Raw genomic sequence first — 12,852 nt, 5'->3', positions numbered from 1 at the left:
CCAAGCCATTAAGGGATCCCCAAAATGGACAGATGAGTGTGACGTAGCTTTTCAGAAAATAAAAGAATACCTAGTACAGCCGCCAATTCTTGCTAGTCCGACCACCAACAAACAATTGGCATCTATTTGGCAAAGATCGTAAATAGCCGCTGTTGGAGTGTCGCCTTATTCATTGATGATGAAAATGAACAACCAATTTTCTTCATAAGTAAGACCCTTACAGCTACTCCAGAAACAAGGTATTCACAGATTGAGAAAATAGCTCTCTCACTTGTCCATAGTGCACGAAGATTGAAGCTTTATTTTCAAGGATGTATCATCAATGTCTACACTGAATACCCCTTGAGAAAAGTTCTTCGAAATGTTGATTCGAGCCGATTAGCAGAATGGAAAACATATTTGAGTGCCTACGAAATTATCTACAAAGCCCGATCATCTGAGAAAGGCCACGCAATTGCATCACTTATGTCCGATTTTCCTGTCGATGACATACCGACCATGGAAGAGCAGTTTGACGAACCTCATCCCAGTCCACAACAAGGATCGTCCGATCCATCCACAAGTGCTGACCCTTCTTTATGGACTATACACACGGACGGTTCCAAGAACAAATCAGGTTCAGGCCTTGGTTGGAAAATTGAAAAATCTGTTAGCCTCGGATTTTGCGATCAAACAATGAAGAAATTTGAATATGAAGCGGTTCTTTATGCAATGCGAATGGCACTTGACCTGGGGGCGACAAAGATCGAAGTTATTCACTGACTCAAAGCTTGTTGTGAATCAATTTGGCGGATCTTTTGTTGCTCGAAATGATAGGATGGTTGCATATGTCCAAAAATGCATGAGCTATCCATTCATTTCAAATCCATTCTTTGTTTACTACCCAAGAATGATAATCGCCACTACCGATGCTTTAGCCTATCTCTCCGCGCCAATTGATTGATGTTAACAATGAAAGAAAAATCTATATTGATTTCCAACCTTTTCCAAGCATAACTGTTATAGAAGAACATGTTCAAAACTTATATATTGCTCATCTATGCTATTTCCAGACGACATATCGGAATTTCGAATTCGAGCAAGTCAATGTCGTAACAACAAGGAAAAGAAAGAGAGAAGAGCTAGCTCAATCAGCCGGCACAAGTTCAGAATCTCACTCAGAGGAAGCAGCTCAAGAAGATTTAGCCGACCATCAAGGTTTGGCCGATCATCGTGTTGAGAGTGATTCTCCACTCACACATGATGTCGACCAAGTCAATGTTGATATGGAAGATGAGTCCCACGAAGCAGATAAACTCTACCTGAGGATTCGTCGCTTTCCTACAAAATTAATAGAGATGCCTGGAAATTTGTCATAATTCCAAATTCTAAAGGAAATCTCCTACTTTATAGGAAAGCAAATAATTTCAGTCCTCTTTTCAGATGTCTTTCCAAAGATCAAGGTCATCTAGTTCTCGAAGAAATACACTTCGGACTTTGTGGAAACCATTCTGGGGGACGTAGTCTTGCATATAAAGCCATGACTCAAGGATACTGGTGGCCTAGCATGCAAAGACACTCAGCGGAATTTGCCCAAAAATGCATACCATGTCAAAAACATGCAAATATGGGCAAACTTCCCGCAACGGAACTCTACCCAATTCTAAGCCCTTGGCCTTTTGCGAAATGGGGCTTGGATATTGTGGGACCCCTACCAAAGGCTCCTGGAAGTGTACTATTCTAATTGGTTGAGACTGATTATTTCACTAAATGGGTAGAAGCTCAACCGCTTGTCAACATCTCAGCAACAGATGTATGACGTTTCGTATGGAAAGACATCATTTGTCGCTTTGGAATTCCATCTAACATCGTCTCTGACAATGGTAAACAATTTGATGCGGAAGAAATTCACAAATTTTGCACCTTACTAAAAATTCAGCATAATTTCTCCGCTTCATATTATCCACAAGCAAATAGACAAGCAGAAGCAACCAATAAGACGATTCTCTCGACTTTGAAGAAGAAGCTTAATGAAGCAAAAGGAAATTGGGTTAAAGAGTTGCCAGCAGTGCTTTGGGCTTATTGCACAACTCCAAAGCATTCTACCAATCTTTCCCCTTTCAATCTAGCTTATGGCATGGATGCTGTCCTTCCGACATAATTAATTGCACCAACTACAAGGACGTAGTTAAAGATAAACCGGAAACAATGACGCTGCTCTAACTTTGGTGGCAGACTCAATTGATAAAACTCGAGAAGAAGCTTTACAATGTCTAATAAAATATCAAGCAGCCATGAAACGCAAATATGATAGAAAGCTTTGCCTCAAGAGTTTTGAACCAGAAGATTGGGTACTTAGCCGCAAAAGTAAGCTCATTGAATCAACGGGGAAGTGTCGAGAATTGGGAAGGACCGTTCATTATTGATAGACCAACATCCAAAGGGTCTTATTTCCTTCGTCGAATCACCGGAGAAAAATTTGCTAAGCCATGGAATGCTTTTCATTTGAAAAAGTTTTATCGTTGAATGTTTGTTTTTCATTCATTGTAATCATTTCATAATTCAATAAAATTCGATCCATCTTTCGTTTTAACTAGGGATCAAATATCCCAAATTTTATTATCATTATACTATGGGAGCGGCAACCCCCCAGATTTCATTATGTTATCATTACACTATGGGGGCGGCGACCCCCCAAATTTCATTATGTTATCATTACACTGTGAGGGCGGCGACCCCCAAATTTCATTATGTTATCATTACAGCGGCGGGTGACCCCCGTGATTTCATTATGTTATCATTAAACTATGGGGGCGGCAACACCCCAGATTTCATTATGTTATCATTACACTGGGGGCGAGCCCCCAAATTTCATTATGTTATCATTAAACTATGGGGGCGGTGACACCCCAAATTTCATTATGTTATCATTAAACTATGGGGGCGGCGACACCCCAGATTTCATTATGTTATCATTACACTATGGGGGCAGCGACCCCCCAAATTTCATATAGGTGGTAACCTCCCTAGCCATTGTCGGTTCTTGGTTCGTGAACAAAGGTTGCTTCCCGTTCGTGGTTGGAACTTGACTCCAGCTAAGTTGAGAAGAAGAAGATCTTGAGTGTGCCAAGAGCATCATCTTCTCCTGTAGATCAAAGCTTGGAACTTCAAATTGAAAGTTGTGACCAAAGTACGATCTTCTGTTTCCGCTGTGCTATTTTATGCATGTGATATAGTGTAATTATACATATCATAGGAATCATGCATGAGATATCGGTAAAAACCCTACATTGGCATCGAGCCAGGTTTTCTATGGTTTCCATGCTTTTGTTTGTAGTTTTGATCTTGTGATCTACATTTTTTTTGGAAAACTGTTTTTTTTCAAAATCTTTTAATTAATTTTTAAATAATTAGGTTGTTTAAAATTAATTAGAAATTGCTTAATTTTTTTTTGCAAAATAAATTATTTATGGGAAATAATTTGGCTATTTTAGTGGAATTTTTTTTAGGAAATTTTTTTCCTTTAAATTTTTTATTTTTCCACGATTAAAAATTGACATTAGGATGTTTATTTTTACCATGCAGTAATTATTTAAATCTGGATTTTTACTATTGCATGTAAATAAAATTGTATGTTTTCTATCAACGGTCATATGAAAACTAAGGCATAATGCCTAAGTCGTATAGACCGAGACTTGTAGGAAAATTGAACCAGATCTTGGGAGACGGACTTCCAAGAAACGCATGACAAAGCAATTAATATAGGAGAGTTTTGCAGCGTACTGTCTTGAAATCTGATAAGATAAAGACAGAGCCACCATCACCAGAATATACACCAAAGAGCCCCAGTCCTATTCAGGATAGGAATGAGGCTCGACCACTTAAATCTCTCCTACATCGATTATGGGACAATGCTGAGGAACCAAATCCATATGATGTGTCATCAGGGTTTATTTTCCCACCTCACAGGGAAACAAAGGAAGTGGCTAGTAATTTTCAAATAGCCGATAGTGATTTGGAGGATGAGGATGACTCCACAGGCACCCGGGACGTTTCTATGTTCATGGTTGGTGGCTCTTTTAGTTCCACATTGTTTTGAAAGATAAAAAACTCCTTTGTGTAGAAACAATTTTATTAAATAGAAATTTAAGTAGTAGATTTTTTGCATATTCTATGCTATTGATAGTCAAATGCATTGATTTTATTTAATGGCTAGAATCATGCCAGTAGATTATCATGATCATCTTATATGTGAAAATGTGGATTACTTAGATTTATTTTAAGAGATGATTCTTATTCGTAGTATCTTATTTTTGGAATTCAAACTTGATAGAATGGCACCCGATGGAAAATCCATGTTTACGATGCTACCTGAAAAGGACTTGTTAAACGATAAAAATTATGAACTTTGGTCTAGGAAAGTTAGGCTAATTCTGGCAGATATGAAGGTCATTGACGTAATAACTAAGACAGTAGCAGAACCTACCGCCGAAGGAATAACACAAGCTGCTTATACTGCTGCACTTAGGAAGTACAATGAGTATACAAGCAGAGACAATGTTGCCCGAATCGCCATACTTGGCACCATGAGGAATGACTTCATGATGTGGTATGATGGCCTTGGATCGGCTAAAGAGCTATGGGAAGCAGTAAAGGCGGACCTTGGGGGAATGCACGACTCACCGCGGTTGAGGAGGCTACAAATGAGCTTTGACAAATTTATCAAGCTGCCCCATACCTCTATGACACAACATTGCATGGTGATGAGGAACATAGTTGCTGAGTTTGCCCAAGCAGGACAGGTCCTGTCAAATGAACAACAAATTCAAGCTGTCATTAGGTCTTTACCTAAAACTTGGGAACAATTTCGTCTTATCTTAACGCATGACGACAAGATCACAAACTTTGGTAAAAAGAGGAAATGTGAACTTGAGGAACAAAGGCTTCTCAATGAAAAGCCCGTTGTTCAAACGAAGCAAATGTTGTCAACTCCAAAAAGAGGAAGGCTCTTTGGAACAAGAAAAGTGGAAAAAGGAAAGGCAAGGAAAAGGCCAAGCCCTGACCCAAAGAAAAAAGAAACCTAGAAAGTCGATAGACATGACTAGTGTTGAATGCTTCCGTTGTCATCGGATGGGACACTATGCTAGGGCATGTCCTTCTCCGAGGTAAGTTTTATTTTCAAGATCTTGTCAATGTGATAGAAATCTTGTCATCTTTATCTCGATTCATCACAATATTGGATTGTAGATTCAGCAAATGCATGCACCACATAAGCGGGATAGGTTCTGTTTGAAGATTTCACGAAACTTCCACAAGGAACTCGGAGAGTCCACATGGGAAACCAAAGTGTAGTGATGTTTTGGGCACGTGCACTTGTAGGTTGGATTTTGCGAGTGGGAGATCCATCCTTATTGAAGAAGTACTCTTTGTACCCTCAATTAGGAGAAATCTTTTATTAGTTTTGAAATTACTTCAAGAATTCTATGTGTTTAATTTTTCCTTAACTTCGCTTGAGATATCTTTAAATAACAGTTTGATAGGTCATGCTTATTTAATGAATTCTTTTATGACATTACACTTAGCACAAACTGAAGTTTTATGTCTCTAAAATGGTTGGTTGCTAATTGTGGCATGCTAGACTAGGACATCTTGGACACATTAGGATAGATCATCGCTTAGCAAGGAGAGGGTTGTTAGGTAACTTAACCTATGTTAAAATGGAAACTGTGGAAAGTTGTCTTCTTTGGAAAAGCCACCAAGAAACCTTTTGGGAAAGCCCAAAGGACAACTTATCCTTTACAACTTATTCACTCTGACATCTGTGGACCAATGAATGTAACAGCAATGCATGGGGCTTTGTATTTCATTACCTTCACAGATGACTATACACGTTATGGGACCGTGTACTACTTGATATCTCACAAATCAGACGCCTTGGACTGTTTTAAAAAGTACAAGAACCTTGTTGAGAATCAACTTGATAGGACAATAAAGGCTTTAAGAACTGACCGCGGACGTGAGTATCTTTCTGATGAGTTTAAGGAACTCTGTGAAAATAAGGGTATAGCTAGACAGCTAACTATTCCTTATACCCCTCAGCAGAATGGTGTCTTTGAGAGAAAGAATATAACCCTGCTGGAAATGGTTAGATCTATGATGGCTTAGGCTAACTTGCCCATCTCATTTTGGGGTGATGCATTGTTAACAGCTGCGCACATACTTAACCTAGTTCCTTCAAAATCTGTTGACAAAACACCCTATGAACTATGGACTGGTAGACAACCCGTTTTGAACTACCTTAGACCATGAGGGTGTGCAGCCTTTGTCACTTCTCAAAATCGAGAATTTGGGAAGTTGAGTGCTCCTGGAAAGAAGTGTGTCTTTATAAGATACAATTGAGACTTCTAAGGGGTATGTCTTCTGGGGGAGGATACTCAAGGGCATGTCACGTAAATAGAAGCACGTAACGCCGATTCTTAGAGGATCAATACCCAATGAGGGGTGAGGTTGATAAGGATATACAACTTTACGAAGTTGACAACCTTATAACTGCTGATGAACAAGGCGAAGATAAAACTTTCATCAACCCTGATTCCAATGACAATGGCATTGGTCAACTGATTGATCAATCCCAACCTCGTAAGAGTGTTAGAGGCCATATCCCCAAACGTCGGTTTGAGATTGAAGGGGAGATAAATATGACCAATGCACTTACAGAAATATCTGATGAACCTAAAATATTCAAGGAGGCTATTTATGGGTCCAATACAAGTAAGTGGATGGAAGCTATGAAGGAAGAATTGGAGTCGATGAAGAAAAACAAAGTATGGGACTTAGTTGATCTACCTCCAAACAGGAGATCTATTGGGAACAGGTGGGTTCTCAAGATCAAGAAAAATGTGGAAGGGAACATAGAAAAATTCAAAGTCAGGCTTGTTGCAAAAGGTTACACCCAAAAAGAAGGAATAGACTATGAGGACACCTTCTCACCAGTAGTGAGATTTGCCTCCATATGTCTCCTCTTGTCAATGGTTGCCCACTTAGATTTAGAGCTTTACCAGATGGATGTCAAAACTGCTTTTCTCAATGGGGAATTGCAAGAGGAAATCTATATGGATCAACCCACTGGTTTTTCAATCAAGGGTCGGGGAACAAAAGTGTAAACCCGAACAGATCCATATATGGTTTAAAACAGGCCTCTAGACAATGGAATCTGAGATTCCATGAAGCTATGCTTCAAGACAAATTCGAAATGGTAAATGAGGACCATTGCGTATATGTCAAGACATCTAAAAATGGTTTTGTGATTCTATCTCTATATGTGGATGACATTTTGTTAGCAGGTAACAATAAGGCATTGATAAATTCCACTAAGGAGTGGTTGTCATTAAACTTCGAAATGAAGGACATGGGTGCAGCTAGTTATGTCTTAGAAGTTAAAATAACTCGGGATCGGCCCAAACGCTTGTTATCTTTGTCTCAGGAGACATATATCAAGAAGATTTTGAAAAGATTCAACATGACTAATTGCAAGCAAGTGGATCTCCCAGTAAGTCTAGGAGAGTCTTTGAGTTCTAAAATGTCTCCCAAGAATCCTACTGAAACTTAGGCTATGAAAAATGTACCATACTCAAGCGCAGTCGGAAGCCTTATCTATGCAATGTTGTGTACAAGGCCAGACATCTGCTATGCAGTTGGGTTAGTATCAAGGTTCCAAACAAATTCTGGGGTCGCACACTGGAAGGCTGTCAAGAAAATAATGAGGTATCTTAAAGGCACCGTGGACTACTCACTTGTCTACCAAGGGAAAGATCTTAAGCTGATTGGGTACTCCGATGTCGATTCGGTGGAGACCTTGATGAGAGGAAGTCAACGGGATATACCTACATAATGAATTGAGGTGCTATATCCGGAGCAAAGAAGAAAAGCAAACTTCCATAGCACTTTCAACTATGGAGCCCGAAAGTATATTGCATCTTTGCTTTGCCACATGAGGTCTGTGTGGCTCGGGACGATTCATCAAACACTTGTCAGTGTTCTCAAGAATGGCCGAACCGGTTCACATCCGGGTCGACAAACATGGTTGGATTGGCTGCTCTTGTATATGCTAAAGATCCAAAGTACCATGGAAGAACCAAGCATATAGAGTTAAAGTACCACTACGTACGACAAATGATACTGAAGAAGAAAGTGGTTTTACAACATATATCCACTGATCAGATGGTTGCGGATCCACTAACCAAACCTATTCCAAAGGAACTCTTCCTTGCACATGTAAAAATGCTTGGGTTAAAGAGGATGTGATTATGCTAAGAGCACTTTGATGGTTTAATGAATAAACGTGCATTCTTTTCAGATCGATTGCATTCTCATTATACTGTTTATCATCTCATATGTATGTCAGTAGGGTTCACTGGTTCACTCACATGAACAGTCACTTCCATTTTAAACAGTGGGAGTTTAGCTTGACAAGTCACTAAACCTTATGGGAAGGGTGGACCTAGTGCCGAGTCATGCCCCTTCTTATAATTAGATAAGAAGAAAGGGCTTCATAGAGAAGATTCGTCTAAACCTACAAGCGGTTGTTGCCAAGTGGGGAGCAAAGTATCCTTGGAATTGTCATTAGGGATGACAACACTTGCATGGTATGAGTGGACATACAAATATCTATTGTTGAGTAAACAAATTAGATACTCTTGCCATGACATGTTTTCACACAACATGTGTATAGTTGCCCACCTGAGAGCAAGAAAATAAATATCCCTAAAAATTCTTGCTATGTGAGCTCTATTGATATATTTTTTGTTTAAGACATATCGAATGGTACCCTCCTTGAACTTTTGACCTTGTCAAGAAAATAAGAGGACTATTCGTAACTTTGGTTTGCTTCCCACAAGCTCTTACTAAAAGGCTGACTGGATGCATACTTGGAAGTTGGTAGAACTCTAACGACAATGACTTGCGTGCAAAGGGTAAAAGAACTGAAGGTTTATCACACAATCACTGGGATTCTACCTGGCTAGGACAATTGATGATAATTGTGAATCATGTGATACGTTTTTTGATTTTATGGTGTGGACTCATAAGGATGAGTGCTATTTGTAAAAGTGATGAAACAAACAGATCTTGGGGTATACACACACTCTCCAGATATTAGCTAGGTTTCCGGATTCGTCTTCTTTAAGATCACTTTCATGGTAGATCACTGTGTCGTGCTTTTCATTGTGACTTGCTACTTCATAGATATCATGATACGTGTGTTAGGGTCACACGAACCATTTGCCGTGTGAGATACACAAATGGCTGAGCATTCTACTTAAATGCTTCTCTTAGAAACCTTCTTCGCCGTTGTGGGCGAGTGGGAGATGTTGGAAATAAGGCGGATAAACGCCCACCAGGATAAGGATAAACCACCAAGATAAGGATAACCACCAGGTATTAGGATGAGTGTAGGACTCTATCCTATCTAATATTAGATGAGTATAGGACTCTATCCTATCTGATATTAGATGATTAGATGAGTATAGGACTCTATCCTATCTGATATTAGATGAGTACAGGACTTTATCCTATCCAATATTGAGGAGGTGGGAGAGCTCTATAAATAGACCCCCCAACCCTCACATATTGATCATCCCAACAAAGAAAAGTTCTCTCTCCTTTAATGGTGGCCTCCAACATTTTCTAAAGAAGAAGCTAGTAATTTGTGGAGATTCCATAGGTGGTAACCTCCTAGCCATTGTCGGTTCTTGGTTAAGTGAGCAAAGGTTGCTTCCGTTCATGGTTGGAACTTGACTCGGCTAAGTTGAGAAGAAGAAGATCTTGAGTGTGCCAAGAACATCATCTTCTTAGATCAAAGCTTGGAACTTCCTCTGTGACCAAGGTAACGATCTTCTATTTCATTTTAGCTATTTTATGCATGTGATATAGTGTAATTATACATATCGTAGGAATCATGCATGAGATATCGATAAGAGCTCAAAACTGTAGTTTTAACCCCTTAATAATCATCTTTGTTAGACCAATTATGTGAATAATAAGTAAGAGTTAATACTAATTACGTGTTTTTTATGCATTTGAGGCTTCAAAGTCCATTAGAAAATGTGCCACTTTAGCGAGATAAAGGAGCAAAAGTCGCCAGAACTTCTAAATGCCATATCTTTGGACTCAGACCTCGGAATTGGGCCTACCTTATGTCAAAACGACCGGCTCGGAAAGAGCTTTGCAATGGTCCAAGCCTTGACCCAATCAGAGGAGCAAAAGTGGACGAAAAGTCTGTGGAAGCCAACTGCAGCTGAAGAGGCCTTTTTGGACTGAAATAATTGGGTTTTCATCGGCCCAAAAAAACATGGCTCAAGCCCATGCACGAATTTTGGATCTGGATGTATAAAAACAAAAGCTTAGCTCTTTGTTAATGGTAGCTAGTTAGACCTAAATTAAGATATAGAATTCTAGATCTAGTTTTATTAATTAAATTAAGTTTTAGTTCCATTTAAATTCTTGTTTTAGATTAAATCTCTGAATCATTGTTCTTGATTGATTAGATAAATAAAGTAGTATTTTTATCAAGTTCGAATTTTGTCATTCCATTTATAGATCTAAATTCAATTCTTGTTCTTATTCCATTCTAGCCATTAAGTTAGATTCATTATTGTTCAAATTAAGTAAATCTAAATTTCTTACATTATGTTTAGTTTAGATTCAATGGGAAATGTTAGATTGATGATTCAAGGCTAAACCTCCATTAGAGGGGTTGATGAAGCCTTGATGAAAACTTAGTTGTTTAGTATAGAAACGTTGTAGCATCTATTCCACCATGCATGAGAATGGGGACCTCACATGCTAGTTAGTACTTGGTAGAAATGCCATGAACACTAGGGATTAGTCGAATTCCACCGTGAAAGCGTAAGAATCGAGATACCACAATTGTACTAGGTCATTAAGTTGGATTCGAGGTGGATTGGGACTAATTCCTTTATCTAGAGTCAAACAATAGTATTTCCATAGTATTTGTAGTTAATTTCTAGTAATCATCTTAATTAAGTATCGAGTATAATATTTAAGTAAAGCTCTCATTGACTTAATGATTTCTTAGACTTAGAGAACAATCCGTGCTAGAGAACTAGGAGTGGAGCGAACTTCCTCTCCACTTAGTGCAATTCTATCATCGAGGTAGAAGCTTTGATAATAGACTTGTAAAAGATAAGTTATAGTTTACTTACGCATTTGAATTTATCGTTCATTTCGTAGGTAGACTATTCATTTTATGTTTATCAATATCGGTAAAAACCCTACATTGGGTATATACGTACTTGGGCGTTATTGTCTCCACCTACTAGTTCTGATTGTATGGTTCTATCTATGGGACAATTGAGGCTATTTGGACTCCATTGGAGGCCAGAAATATATTTATGACCTATGAGTAATAGTCTCTTGGTAGTTCTATCATTGGATTGAATTTTTTTTAGTGGCCTAATGAATTATTAATTTTTTAACTTTCAAATTGGACGCTTAGTCATGCTTGGTACCTTGCATAGTATAAAATATTGCGATATTTCACACGCAATATATATCAACAAATCAGTGATCGACATATAAATATCACGATATCACGTTGGATATATTCAAGTGTGAATATCGGCAATATTTGTTGATATATCGCAATATGTCGACAATATAATAATATCTCACTAATTAGTTGAATTTATGACGATATATCTACGATATCAATATTTATTATGTCTATAAACAATATTTTTCTTTATAGGTGGCAGTTGTGCTAAACTTCGAAATGTAAAATTGTTTTGTTTTAGTGTGGACTCAAACCTTTGTTACCTCAAGTTGCACAGTGACAAGCCTACCACTAGTGCCAAGAGTTTGCTTTGATAACTATTGCCTCTTAAATTATTGATATAGCATGGGGATATCAATAATTTATATATATATATATATATATATATATATATATATATATATATATATATATATATATATATATATATAGAGATTTTAATAACAACTAAGTGTGTGATTGAACCTATATTTTTTAGGGAAAATGGAATGCCCACTAACCACTAGAGAATTAACAACTTTATTATATCTAGATCAGTCTATTAAATTTATATCTATAACGAACAACTCAATAATTCAATCCCTTTACAGAGATCCAGGCTAGGTTTTATAACATTAAATAGTGGTGATGGTGGTGGTAGTGATAGTGATAGATATTGAAAAGTTAAGAAAAATGGTGATAATTATTAAGTTTATTTAAAATGAGTAGAAGATAGTGGAACTTGAGTTAAAAGGAGAGTTGATGACCAAAATTGATTGTAAACCGGCAAATTCTCAAGGCTACAAAAAAAGTAAGTTCTCTTCCTTCAATATTCATCAAATTCTCAATCCTAAAACAGTGGATTATTGGATTATCTCCTTGCTTTATGGATATTCATCTGTCGGTTTTTGTAAGTTTTCTTTGTTTGCTTTCACTTGTTGTACTTTCTAAAGTATTTGAACTTAGGACATGACTTTATTATGGTATATATTAATAAAAAATATGTGTAAATAAGTTAGTTAGCATTTTTTAGCACTAGAGTAGTTCATATTAGAACTATCACTACATTTAAATAAAATATCGATGATATCACGATATTTTTCGATGTATTGTGGATATTTATTGATATATTGCGATATTCACGATATTTGCATATGCCATAGTGTAAAATATCCCCACATAGGGGGATATATTCATGATACATATCTATAAATTAGAAGTTGATATATTGTCATATCCTAATATTTTGTACTATGCCTTGGTGGCATCAAACATTGTGCGCCATGTTTTCTATTTCCACCTTTTCTCTCAATTCTCAACAG

Source organism: Coptis chinensis, chromosome 3 (assembly GCF_015680905.1).
Source record: "Coptis chinensis isolate HL-2020 chromosome 3, ASM1568090v1, whole genome shotgun sequence".
NCBI lineage: Eukaryota > Viridiplantae > Streptophyta > Magnoliopsida > Ranunculales > Ranunculaceae > Coptis > Coptis chinensis.
This window is presented reverse-complemented; position numbering follows the sequence as displayed.